Below are 13,550 nucleotides of genomic sequence, written 5' to 3' on the forward strand. Positions count from 1 at the left end.
AAATATACAGTAAATGGCAGAACCCTTAAGAGTATTGATAGGCAGAGGGATCTGGGTGTACAGGTACACAGGTCACTGAAAGTGGCAATGCAGGCAGAGAAGGTAGTCAAGATGGCATACAGCATGCTTGCCTTCATCAGCCAGGGCATTGAGTTTAAAAATTGGCAAGTCCTGTTGTAGTTTTATAGAACCTTAGTTATTCCGCACTTGGAATAGAGTGTTCAATTCTGGTCGCCACACTACCAGATGTGGAGACTTTGGAAAGGGTACAGGAAAGATTTACCAGGATGTTGCCTGGTATGAGGGCATTAGCCACGAGGAAGGGTTGGAGAAACTTGGTTTGTTCTCACTGGAGCGAAGGTTGAGGGATGACCTGATAGAAGTCTACAAGATTATGAGGGGCATGGACAGAGTGGATAGTCAGAAGCTTTTTCCCGGGGAGGAGGAGGAGTCAAATACTGGGGGGCACAGGTTTAAGGTGCAAGAAGCAAGGTTTAAAGGGGCTGTATGAGGCAAGTTTTTTTTTAAATAGAGGGGGTGGGTGCCTGGAACTCGCTCGTGGGGTGGGGGCGCAGCGCACAGTGGAAGCAGATACGATAGTGACTTTTATCAAATTTGTTTTGACAAATGCATAAATAAGATGGGAATGGAGGGATATGGTCCCTGAAAGGGTAGGTTTTATTTTATTTCATTTGGGCAGCATGGTTGGTGCAGTCTTGGAGGGCTGAAGGGCCTGTCCCTGTGCTGTAATTTTCTCTGTTCTTTGAGGCTGGAATCGAACCCGGGTCCTTGGCACTGTAAGGCAGCAGTGCTAACCACTCTGCCACCATGCCACCCCAAGGTTATCTCTGATTCCTCGCACTGTCATCTTTGTTGATAATCAATTGTGTGGAACCTGATCAACGTCTTCAGTGAAGCAACATCTATAAAATCTCTACTGTCCACCTTGTTAGTGACGTCTGCAAAAGAATTCAACACTTGCGTTGGACCAGAGGCCACAATACCAATTCCCGCTATTCCACCTCCCCACATACACACAAACCTGTCAAATACTGCACAGTAAAATAGAAGACCAATAAAGAATAAGGATATTTACACCCAAGTCTCTAAACACAAACCAAGATCAAGTAGTATTAATCTGGTGTCTTTTGCAAGTGAGAACAGCTGTCATGCATAACACAGTCACGAGCATGAGGCCAGCTTCCGAGAATTCCAGCCATGCATTCTTTTCAGGAGCTGAACGACAAGAGGCTCTCTTGCAGGATTACTGATTTAAGTAAACAAACACAGTGGTTAGCACTGCTGCCTCACAGCACCAGGGACCCGGGTTCCATTCCTGGCTTGGGTCATTCATTGTCTGGGCAGAGTCTGCACATTCTCCCCACGTCTGCATGGGTTTCCTCCCACAGTCCGAAAGACGTGCTGGTTAGGTGTATTGGTCATGCTAAATTCTCCCTCAGCGTACCCGAACAGGCACTGGAGTGCGACGACTAGGGAATTTTCACACTAACTTCATTGCAGTGTTAATGTAAGCCTACTTGTGACACTAACAAACTTTAACACAATTAGTGCCAGTTCCTTCTCATAGCTAGGCAAACAATACAAAGCACTGCCAACACTTGGATGTTAATACTTGCTAAATTATCTACCTCGATGGAGGGCTGCAGGAGGACTTGGGCAGGTTAGGGGAGTGGGTAAAGAAGTGGCAGATGGAATACAATCTGGAAAAGTGTGAGGTTATGCACTTTGGAAGGAGGAATGGAGGCACAGACTATTTTCTAAATGGGAAAATGCTTAGGGAATCAGAAACACAAAGGGACTTGGGAGTTGTTTTCAAAATTCTCTTCAGGTTAACATGCAGGTTCAGTCGGCAGTTAGGAAGGCAAATGCAATGTTAGTATTCATGTCGGGAGGGCTAGAATACAAGAGCAGGGATGTACTTCTGAGGCTGTATAAGGTCCTGGTCAGACCCCATTTGGAGTATTGTGAGCCCCATATCTAAGGAAGGATCTTGGAAAGAGCCCAGAGGAGGTTACCAAGAATGATCCCTGGAATGAACAGCTTGTCATATGAGGAACGGTTGAGGATGCTGGGTCTGTACACAGAGTTTAGAAGAATGAGGGGGGATCTTATTGAAACTTACAGTATACTGTGAGGCCTGGATAGAGCAGAGAGGATATTTTCACTAGTAGGAAAACCTAGAACCAGAGGGCACAACCTCAGGCTGAAGGGATGATCCTTTAAAACAGAGATGAGGAGGAATTTCTTCAGCCAGAGAGTGGTGAATCTGTGAAACTCTTTGCCGCAGAAGGCTGTGGAGGCCAGGTCATTGAGTGTCTTTAAGACAGAGATAGATAGGTTTTTGATTAATGTGGGTGTCAGGGGTTACGGGGAAAAGGCAGGAGAATGGGGATGAGAAAAAAATCAGCCATGATTGAATGGCGGAGCAGGCTACATGGGGCAAGAGGCTAGTTCTGCTCCTAAGTCTTATGGTCTTATTTCACTGCCTCTTCCATTTCAATGGCATTAATTTGCATGGAAGAGTGTTCTTAGCCAGCTAGCCTGTTTCCACTGTCACGTCCATAAGACATGAAAGAGATCATAAACTGTGTCAATCAAATCTTCCTGCTTATTTTGAGATGGACTTAGTTGGACCAAAAACATGACTGCTACAAGTCACATGATTTGCAAGTTGGCAAACAGAAATTACAGGACAAAGTTCAAACCTCACGCACGGCGAATCTCGCACTTATTGTTTTGAGAGTCATTACAATCAAACAAGGGAGCAGCAGGTTGTCTGCCTCCCCAGTCTGGACTTATTACAAAGAGAGGGCCATCAACGTTTGCTATACTTGTGGAGGAGCTTAAGGTAAACAATGTTTTTTGACCAGAGACACAGAAACTGATCATTAACTTGAAACTGACTCAAAGGGCAATATCACATGACCCAAGATCCTCCGGCTTTTGAAAAGTTTTAATGCCACATTCCTGGACTTGCATGGAAATCTACTGTTAACATCCAGCTCTGCCGAAGTGTCATCCAGATTCGAAAAGTTGGCTCTAATCTCTCCTCACGGATGCTGTCAGACCTGCTGAGATTTTCCAGCATTTTCTGTTTTTGATTCAGGTTCCAACACCTGCAGTATTTGCCTTTAACATCCTCATCTTGTTTCATCATCACCAAATTCCCAGGAATTTGGCAATTCTTGTTTTTAGCTAGCTAGACTTTAAACCCTACATGAAGGAACCTTACTGGGCTCTGACATTCACATGGATTAATATCCACATCTTTGGTTTTTTTTAAAGTTTGTCCTAGTTGTAAAGCACATTTATTTTCTATCTCATTCTTGAACAACGGGCCAATTCACCCCCAGGTTTGAATGTACAAGTGGGAAAACAGCCTATTTTAAGAACTAAAACACTGTTGCTTACAGACAGACTTCAGAAAAATGAAGGAGTTCAGTTTGTCTCTCCCCTGTCTCTGCTTCACCATCCAGAGGGTAACAAATTGAAGATGTCAACAGCTGAACGGCTACAAAATTTCACGAGGAAAATATGAAATAATGATTTAAAACGTGACAGTGTTTTGATCCGTCACAGCTCTATCGTCATTTTCTAACCACAAGAAGCAACATCAAGCTTTGTACCTTTGGCAGAAGCAGCTGCTGCCATTGGGACTGAAAGCAGATTCAGAGCAAGAGCACCAAGCATAGTTATTTTACATGGGTGGCAATGGTAGTTGGCATTGCTGCCTCACGGTGCCAGGGACCCAGGTTCAATTCCCAGCTTGGGTGATAGTCTGTGTGGAGTTTGGATGTTCTCGCCGTGTCTGCGTTTGTTTCCTCCCACAGTCCAAAGATGTGCAGGTTAGGTGCAGTGGCCATGCCTTCTTAACCACCTTATCTAACTGTCCTGCTGCCTTCAGAGATCTATAGCCATGAACAAAAAAGAGTTTGTTCTGAAAACTGCTATTTTTTGTTGCAGTGTCCATAGTTCTGACACATTCTCTGGCACGGTAGCACAGTGGGTTAAGCACTGCTTCTTCACAGCTCCAGGGTCCTGGGTTCGATTCTCGGCTCGGGTCACTGTCTGTGTGGAGTTTGCACATTCTCTTGGTGTCTGCGTGGGTTTCCTCCGGGTACCCCGGTTTCCTCCCACAGTCCAAAGATGTGCGGCTTAGGTTGATTGGCCATGCTAAGAAATTGCCCCTTAGTGTCCAGGCTAGCGGAGGTCAGAGGGATTAGTGGGTATAATATGTAGGGATATGGGCATAGGGGCCTGGATGGGATTGTGTTCAATGCAGGCTCGATGGGCCGAAGAGCCTCTTTCTGCACTGTAGGGTTCTTTGATTCTCCCTCCCTTCAGTTCTAAAGAAGAGCCGAAGGACTCAAAATGTTCTCTCAGTGAGAGATACAGAGTTGACATTTTTCCCCTTAGTGTCACAGGAACAGCTAGGGTAAATACGTGGGATTATGGGAATAGGGCTGGGTGGGATTGAGGTCAGTGCAGACTTGATGGGCTGAATGGCCTCCACCTGCACTGCCGGATTCAATGGTGAGAGTTTCTTCTTCAATTCAGTTCCAATCTGTCCAAGCCCACCTTGGTAATGTCTCACTCCACCCCCACCAACAACTCAAGCCCATTTACTGCTGCAACTCTCATCTGCGCCTTTGTCAGTTCCAACCGCAAGTATTGCGATGTTGTGCTGGCCAGCCTCCCGTCCTCCACCCTCGAGGAGTTCAGTTTATCCGGAGCTCAGTTAGCCGGATTGGAACCTGCCCCAAATCTCCTACATTCATCGCTCTCCTGCTCAGCGGCCTAGATTGGTACTTGGTCAACAAAACAGCTCTACTTCAAAATGCTCATCCTCATACACAATCCCTTTGTGCTTTCTATCCCTGCAGCCTCCTCCAGTTCTGCATAACAGAGGTGGACACTTAAAGGAAATAAAAGAACATGCTGACAGCAGCAGCAGGAGAATGCGAGCTGGAAAATCAGCCATGATCATGCTGAACAGTGAAGCTGTCTCGAAGGATTTAATTACCTGTTCCTTCCCCTATTTCCCATGTCCTTATGAATATTTGAGCCATCTGTGTTCCCCCGACTCCGACTTTTTGATCATCTCTGCCACATCACTGGTGACCAGGATATGGAGATGCCGGCGTTGGACTGGGTTAAGCACAGTAAGAAATCTCACAACACCAGGTTAAAGATCGACAGGATAATTTGTTAGTACAAGCCACTAGCTTTCGGAGCGCTGCCCCTTCATCAGGTGAGTTGGAGTTCTGTTCACAAACAAGGCATATAAAGACACAAACTCAATTTACAAAATAATGGTTGGAATGCGAGTCTTTACAGGTAATCAAGTCTTAAAGGTGCAGACAATGTTAGTGGTGAGAGCATTAAGCACAGGTATTGGAGAGGAATTACAGCAGAGGAAGATCCTGTGTATACGGAGGGCTTGTCTGTAGGTTCACAGGTTGGAACAAGACCTCTACACTGCACAGGACCTTCAACCGAACTAGATACTTCAACGACATTTTCTTTCTTTGAACTCACGGCGAACAATCATTGAAACAACTATATGACGACATCAACGAGTTCGATCCCTCCATCAGATTCACCGTGGACTACTCTCCAGAACTGGCTGCATCCTTGGACACATGCATCTCCATCAAGGACGGTCACCTCAGCATTTCACTGTACCGCAAGCCCACAGATAACTTCCAGCTTCCACCCTAAAAATGTTAAAGAAGCCGTCCCCTATGGACAAGCCCTCCGTATACACAGGATTTGCTCAGATGAGGAGGATCGCAACAGACACCTCCAGATGTTGAAAGATGCCCTCATAAGAACAGGATATGGTGCTCGACTCATCGATCGACAGTTCCGCGCGCCTCAGCAAAAAACCGCTCCGACTGCCTCAAATGACAGACATGGGACACAGCGGACAGAGTATCCTTCGTCGTCCAGTACTTCCCCGGAGCGGAGAAGCTACAACATCTTCTCCGGAGTCTTCAACATGTCATTGATGAAGACAAACGTCTCGCCAAAGCCATCCCCACACCCCCAACTTCTCACCTTCAAACAACTGCACAACCTCAAACAGACCATTGTCCACAGCAAATTACCCAGCCTTCAGGAGAACAGTGACCATGACACCGCACAACCCTGCCACAGCAACCTCTGCAAGACATGCCTGATCATCGACACGGATGCCATCATCTCATGTGAGAACACCATCCACCAGGTACACGGTACATACTCTTGCAACTCAACCAATGTTGTCTACCTGATATGCCGCAGGAAAGGATGCCCTGAGGCATGGTACACTGGGGGGAACCACGCAGCCACTACGGCAACGGATGAATGAACACTGCTCGACAATCACCGGGTAGGAGAGTTCTCTTCCTGTTGGAGAACACTTCAGCGGTCACAGATGTTCAGCCTTTGATCTTCGGGTAAGCATTCTCCAAAGCGACCTTCATGACACACGACAATGCAGAATCACTGAGCAGAGACTGATAGCCAAGTTCCGCACACGAGGACGGCCACAACCGGGATCTTGGGTTCATGTCACACTATCTGTAATCCTCACGACTTGCCTGGGCTCGCAAAATCTCACTAACTGTCTTGGCTGGGGACAATACACAACTCTTTAACCTGTGCTTAATTCTCTCTCCACTCACATTATCTGTGACTTGATTACATGTAAAGAATCGCATTCCAACCATTATTTTGTAAATTGAGTTTGTACCTATTTATGCTCTGCTTGTGATCACATCTCCCACTCACCTGATGAAAGGGCAGTGCTCCGAAAGCTAGTGGCGTTTGCTACCAAATAAACCTGTCAGACTTTAACCTGGTGTTGTGAGACTTCCTATATAGTAGATGGGCCAATAACCAGGAGATATAGTTTTAAAGATAAGGGGCAGGAGGTTGCAGGAAAAAAATTTCAGTCTGGAAATCTGGAACTCTCTGTTGAAAGGATGGTCAAGGCAGGAACCCTCACAACAGGTGAGCACTCAAAATGTCTTAGAATACAAGGCTGTAGACCAAATGCTGGAAAGTGGGATTAGAATAGATAGATGCTTGATGGCCAGCGCAGACACAATGGGTTGAAGGGCCTCGTTCTTGTGCTGTAAAACTCTATAGCATGACCAATGTTATCTCTGGGCTGGTTTTGGTCCCCCGAGGGGGAGTTGGAGGGGTTTTGAAGTATGTGATTGCTGTAATGTAGCAGCAGAAAGTGACAAAGGGCCATCGATAGCTCAAGTGAACAAACGAATGTGAGGTAGGCGGATATCAATGAGGGAAAAAGTGTGAGATCATCCGCTCTGGATCTGCAAAGGTAAGTGAGATTTAAGGTTCATGTACAGAAATCACTAAAAGCTAGTCGACAAGAGACAATAAATAATTTAAACAGCTAATTAAATGTTGACCTTTAACTAAAGGGAGCTGGAATACCAAGAGCTGGAAGCAATGTTCCAGTTATATAAATCTCTGGTTAAGACCCCATTCAACTCAGTTCCAGGCACCACACATCAGAAAGAACGTGTCAGCCTCACAGGGGGTACGGCCTGGGTTTGTTTGAATGATACCCGAGCTAAAAGAGTGGTGAATCTCTGGAATTCTCGGCCCGTTGAATTGGTGGAGGCTACCTCGCTGAATATATTTAAGTCACGGGTAGATAGGTTTCTGACAGACAAGGGAATTAAGGGTTATGGGGAGAAAGCGGGAAAGTGGAACTGAGCCACTTCAGATCAGCCATGATCTTATTGAATGGCGGGGCAGGCTTGAAGGGCTAGATGGCCTACTCCTGCTCCTATTTCTTATGTTCTAAAGGACTAGTGGGACCAGATTGCATTTCCTTGGACACAAAAGTTTAAGGGATGGTCAGATTGAGGAGTTTAAGATTATTAAATGCATTGATAGGGTAGATAGAGAAAAAGTATTTCCTCTGGTGTGGGAGACCAGATGTGGATATGCCGGCATTGGACTGGGGTAAACACAGTAAAAACCTGGTGTTGTCAGACTTTTTACTGTGGGAGACCAGAACAAGGGGACAAAACTTTTGGCTAGATCAGCATTTATTGGCCATCCTAATTTGTCCTTGAGAAGGTGGTGGTGAGCTGCCTTCTTGAAATGCTGCTGTCACTGAGTTGCAGGTACACCCACAGTGCTGTTAGGGAGAAAGTTCCAGGATTCTGACCCAGTGATGGTGGAGGGGCAGCGAAATATTTCCAAGTCAAAATGATGAGGGGAACCTCCAGGTGGTGGTGTTCCCAGGTATCTGCTGCTTTTGCCCTTGTATATGGTAGTGGCCATGGGTTTGAAAGGTGCTGTATAAGGAACCTTGAGTTTCTGCTGTGCATTTTGCAGATGGCACACACGGCTGCCACCGTTTGTCAGTGCTGGAGGATTTATGGAAGAGGTAGCAATCAAGCAGGCTAGAAGCATAGAATCCCTACAGTGCAGAATGAGGCCATTTGGCCCATCAAGTCTACACCAACCACAATCCCACTCAGGCCCTATCCCATAACCCCATGCATTTACCTTAGCTAGTCCTCCTGATACTAAAGGAAATTTAGCATGGCCAATCCACCTAACCTGCAGATCTTTGGACTGAGAGAAGGAACCAGATTACCCGGAGGAAACCCACGCAGACATGGGGAGAACACGTAAACTCCACACCGACAGTGACCCAAGCTGGGAATCGAACCCAGGTCCCTGGTGCTGTGACCAGGGCTAACCACTGTGCCACCATGTTGCTTTGCCCTTGACGATATTAGGCTTCTTGAGCATTGTTGGAGCTGCACCCATCCAGGAAAGGAAGGCAGCACAGTAGTTAGCACTGCTGCTTCACTGCTCCAGGGACCCGAGTTCAATTTCCCACTTGGGTCACTGTCTGTGTGGAGTTTGCACATTCTCCTCGTGTCTGCGTGGGTTTCCTCCGGGTGCTCCGGTTTCCTCCCACATTCTGAAAGACATGCTGGTTCGGTGCATTGACCCAAACAGGTGCCAGAGTGTGGGGGCTAGGGGAATTTCACAGTAACTTCATTGCAGTGTTAATATAAACCTCATTTGTGACTAATAAGTAAACTTAAAAAAAAGTGGAGAGTATTCCATCACACTCCCGATTTGTGTTTTGCTAGATAAAGTCTGGGGAGTCAGAGGTGAGTTATTTGCCGTTGGGTTCCTAGCCTCTGACCTGCTCTTGTAACCACAGTATTGCTACGGCAGGTCCAGTTCAGTTTCTATTCAAGGATAACCCCAGGATAAAGATAGTGGGGGGTTCAGCAATGGTAATGCCACTGAATGTTAAGGTGATTAGATCCTCTCTAGTTGGCGATGGTCATTGCCGGCCAATGTTAGGGTGCAAAGTCATGTACCGCTTCACCCAAAGGGCAATGGAAATCTGGAATTTTCCTTCTTGAAAATCTGCTGACCGACCGAGATCAAAATTTTCCAAACAGAGATCCAGAGAGTTTTTTTTGTCAAGCGAGTATATTGAAAGTTACAGAACAGAAGTGGGTAGATGGAGTTAAGATGCAGATCAGGCAGGATTTAAATGAATGATTAAATATATTTGAGGGGTTGAATGATTTCCTCCTGTTCCTAACTTGCGCATACTAATGAATTCGTGACCAGGCAACACAAAAACAAAATACTGCAGATGCTGGAAATCTGAATCAAGAACAAAGTACTGGAAATACTCAGCAGGTCAGGCAGCATCTGGGGAGAGAGTAACAGAGTTAATGTTCCAGAGCTAAAGGTCATCGAGCTGAATCATCAACACTTTACTCTATCCATATGTGCCGTCAGACTTAAATGCCAGATAAACTCAGCAGGTCTGGCAGCATCTGGGTAAATGATCAGGCAGAATCAAGTGAAGTTGGTGAAAGTGTACAATATCAATCAGGACACCAGGAGACCTTGTCTGCTCTACTTTGAAATAGCACATGGGTTTTTTTAAAAGCTTGTTCACAGGGCATTGCTGACAAGGCCAGTATTTACCGCCCATCCTTAAATACCCTTGAGAAGGTAGTGGGAAGCCCCCTTCTTGAACTGCTGCAGTCCATGTGGTATAGGCACATACACACAGCTGTTAGGAAAGGAGTTCCAGGATTTTGACCCAGCAACAGCGAAGGGATAGATTTCCAAGGCAGGGTGGTGTGCGAGTTGAAGGGGGAACTTGATGTTCCCATTCGTTAACTGCTCTTTCCCTTCTTGGTGGTAGAACTCACGGGTTGGAGGTGCTGTTGCAGGAGCCTTGGCGAGCTGCTGCAGTGCATCTTGGAAATGAAATACATTGCTGCCGCTGTGCTTTGGTGATGTGCGGGAGGAATATTTAACGAGTGATTGAGATATGAATCAAGCAGGAAGTTTTGTCCTGGATGTCGTTGAGCATCTCAGTATTGTTGGAGCAGCACTCATCCAGGATGGAGAGTACTCCATCACACTCCTGACTTGTGCACTGTAGATGGTGGACAGGATCTGGGGAGTCAAGAGTTGAGTTACTCACAAAAGAACTCCCAATTTCTGACCTACTCGGACCCACAGTATTTAGATGGCAAGCCCAGTTCAGTTTCTACTCAGTGATAATGCCCAGGTTGCTGTTAATGGTGGATTCAGCTATAATAATGCCATTGAATGTCAAGGACGGCGATTAGATTCTCTCTTGTTGGAAATGGTTACTGCTTGGGGTGGTATCAATGTTACTCATCACCGGTCAGCCAGAGCCTGCATATTGTCCATCCTGCACATGGATATCGACTGTTCCACGAATGGCGCTGAACATCGATGTAATCATTTGCGAACATCCCCAAATCTGACCTTACGATGGGAGGAGATTGAAGATAGTTAGACCTATGACCCTACCCTGAGATACTCCTGTAACACTGACTTGGGACTCCAACCACCACCTTGTAGTGCTAGATAAAACTCCAACCAGTGGAGAGTTCACCCAGTTCCCATTAAGTTCTAGGGGACCTTGATGCCATACTTGGTCAAATGCTGCCTTGATGTCAAGGGCTGTCACTCTCACATCATCTCTGAGTGCTCCTGCAATGCATCTTGCAGATGGTGGTAAAGGGAGTGAATGTTTAAGGTAGTTATGTCCATCTAACAGGGAGACAGTGCTTTGTTTTACATCTCATTCAAAAGGTGACACTTCTGACAGTACAGCATTTCCTCAATACTGCACTGCAGTGTCAACCTAGGTGCTGGCTTAAACCCACAATCTTCAATCTCAGAGAAAGGGTGAGCCACTGTAGACAATGCATCAGGACAGGAAAACTTTGGCAGCTCTCTGCACGCTGCCTGATTTTTTTCCCCCAAATGTCAAAGTTGCAGACTTCTAAATGATAGAATTGTGGCTATCTGGTAGCTGTATCTCAAGAACATATAAAACCTGTAGGTTTGGAAAATGAGTGAAGTCGCTATTAAGTTGCTGAGTGGGTTGTTTATCAGCAGTAACATATTAATGTAGTAACAATATGGTCAACCTTATAATCAGTTCTGCCCCCAAGTGAAAACAGATATTATTGTTAGGCATTGCAAAATAAATGATAATTGAACATAATATAGACTTGAGGCATTGCTTTCTGATTCGTTTTACTAACTCCAGAGAACTCTAGTCAACTTGATAACTGGCCTTTCAGAATCATTAATTTTTTTTTTAGTAGCGTTGTGGAACCCTGTGGTCCAAAACAATTATAGTGTAAATTAGTTTCTTTTTTAAACTTATCCGACTAGACCAGCATTTATTATCCATCCCCAATTGTCCATGAAAAGGTGGTGATGATGAGTTGGCTTCTTGAGTCGCTGCAGTTCCTGTTACTGGTCAGTTGGCAAGCTTCTGAGCACAGCAATCGCAAAACATTGTAAAAGCAACACTACATTCCTGACACCACTAATAACTAGAAGAGCATTATCCCCCAGTGACAACAATATTGTTCAAAAAGGGAGGAGCAAGGATAAAGCCAGCAACTGCAAACCAGTCAGTTTGCCTTCAGTGATAGGGAAACTTCTGCAAACTATAGCTCGCGACAAAAATCAATAATCTCTTGGTCAAGTACAGAATAATTAAAGGAAAGCCAGCATGGATATATTAACTAACTTGGAGTTGGCGACAGCGAGGGTTAATAAAGGCAATGCTGTTGATTAGGGAATGTGGATTTTCAAAAGGCATTTGATACAACATCAGGCAACAGATTTGTGAGCAAAATTCTAGCTCACGGAATAAAAAGGAAACTGACTGGGTGACAGGAAGCAGAGAATAGTGATGAATGTTGTTTTTCAGATTGGAGGAGGGTTTATAGTGGAGCTCCTCAGGGGTCAGTGTTGGGACTCTTGCTCTTCCTGATGTACATGAATGGCCTGGACTGTGGTGTTCAGGGCACGATTTCAAAATCTGCAGATGGTACAAATAATGGAACCATTGTCAACTGAAGCTTTTCACAGTTTATTTATTAGTCGGCTTATGTTAACACTGCAATGAAGTTACTGCAAAATTCTCCTAGTCACCATACTTTGGCGCTGTTTGGGTCAATGCACCTAATCAGCATGTCTTTCAGACTGTGGGAGGAAACTGGAGCACCTGGAGGAAACCCATGCAGACATGGGGAGAATGTGCAAACTCCACACAAACAGTGACCCAAGCCAGGAATCGAACCTGGGTCCCTGGCGCTGTAAGGCAGCAGCGCGCACCACTGTGCCACCGTGCTGCCCTAGCAGACGATAGCCTTGAACTTCAAAAGGACATAGACATGTTACTGGTTGGGCAGACAAGTGGCAGAAGTTCAATGCTCAGGAGTGTGAGATGATTGATTTTGACTGGAAGAATATGGAGCGACAGTACAAAATAAACAGAAAGTCTCTAAAGGAGGTGCAGGAACAAAGGAAGCTCAGTCTATATGCAAATATGTCATTGAAGGGAGCAGTTGAGAGAGCAGTTAAAGCATGTAGTACCCAAGGTTTTATTAATTGGGGCATTGAGTACAAGAGTAAGGAAATCACACTGAACTTGTATAAGACACTAATTTAGGTCTCATCTGGAATACCGCGTTCAGTTCTGGGCATCATATTAGAGGAAGGATGTGAAGAGATGGAGAGAGTACAAAGAAAATTCGCAAAAACGATTCCAGGGATAAAGCACTGTAACTATGAGGATAAATTGGAGAGGTTGGGTCTGTTTTCCTTGGAGAAAAGGCTGAGAGGAGATTTGATAGAATTACTCAAGATCCTGAGGAGTATGGACAGGGTAAATAGTGAGGAACTGTTCCCTCTCAGAGCCAGAGGGCACAGAATCAAAATAACTGGCAAATGGAGTAAAAGTGATGCAAGGAAAACATTTTTTCACTCGGAGGAGCAGCTGGAATCTGGAAGGAGCTTCCTGGGAAGATGGTGGAGGCAGTTTAGATTGAGTTATTCAAAAGTGAATTGGATTGCTATCTGAAAAGAATGACTTTGTAAGGTTATTGTGATGACGCAGGAGGGGAGGCTAGATAGGATGGCCTTTCAATGAGCCAGTGCAGGCTTGATAGGCC

The 13,550-nt window shown here is 45.5% G+C and overlaps 1 protein-coding gene across 2 annotated transcripts in view; it reads right to left on the reverse strand.

The window, feature by feature from the left end:
- Positions 1–13,550, reverse strand: part of pnpla7b (patatin-like phospholipase domain containing 7b) — a 309,370-nt gene that overhangs the window by 52,537 nt on the left and 243,283 nt on the right. The gene's annotated exons all lie outside the window — the stretch shown is intronic.

This window comes from Carcharhinus amblyrhynchos, chromosome 25 (assembly GCF_965287045.1).
Source record: "Carcharhinus amblyrhynchos chromosome 25, sCarAmb.v2.hapA, whole genome shotgun sequence".
In the NCBI taxonomy this organism is placed as follows: Eukaryota; Metazoa; Chordata; class Chondrichthyes; order Carcharhiniformes; family Carcharhinidae; genus Carcharhinus; species Carcharhinus amblyrhynchos.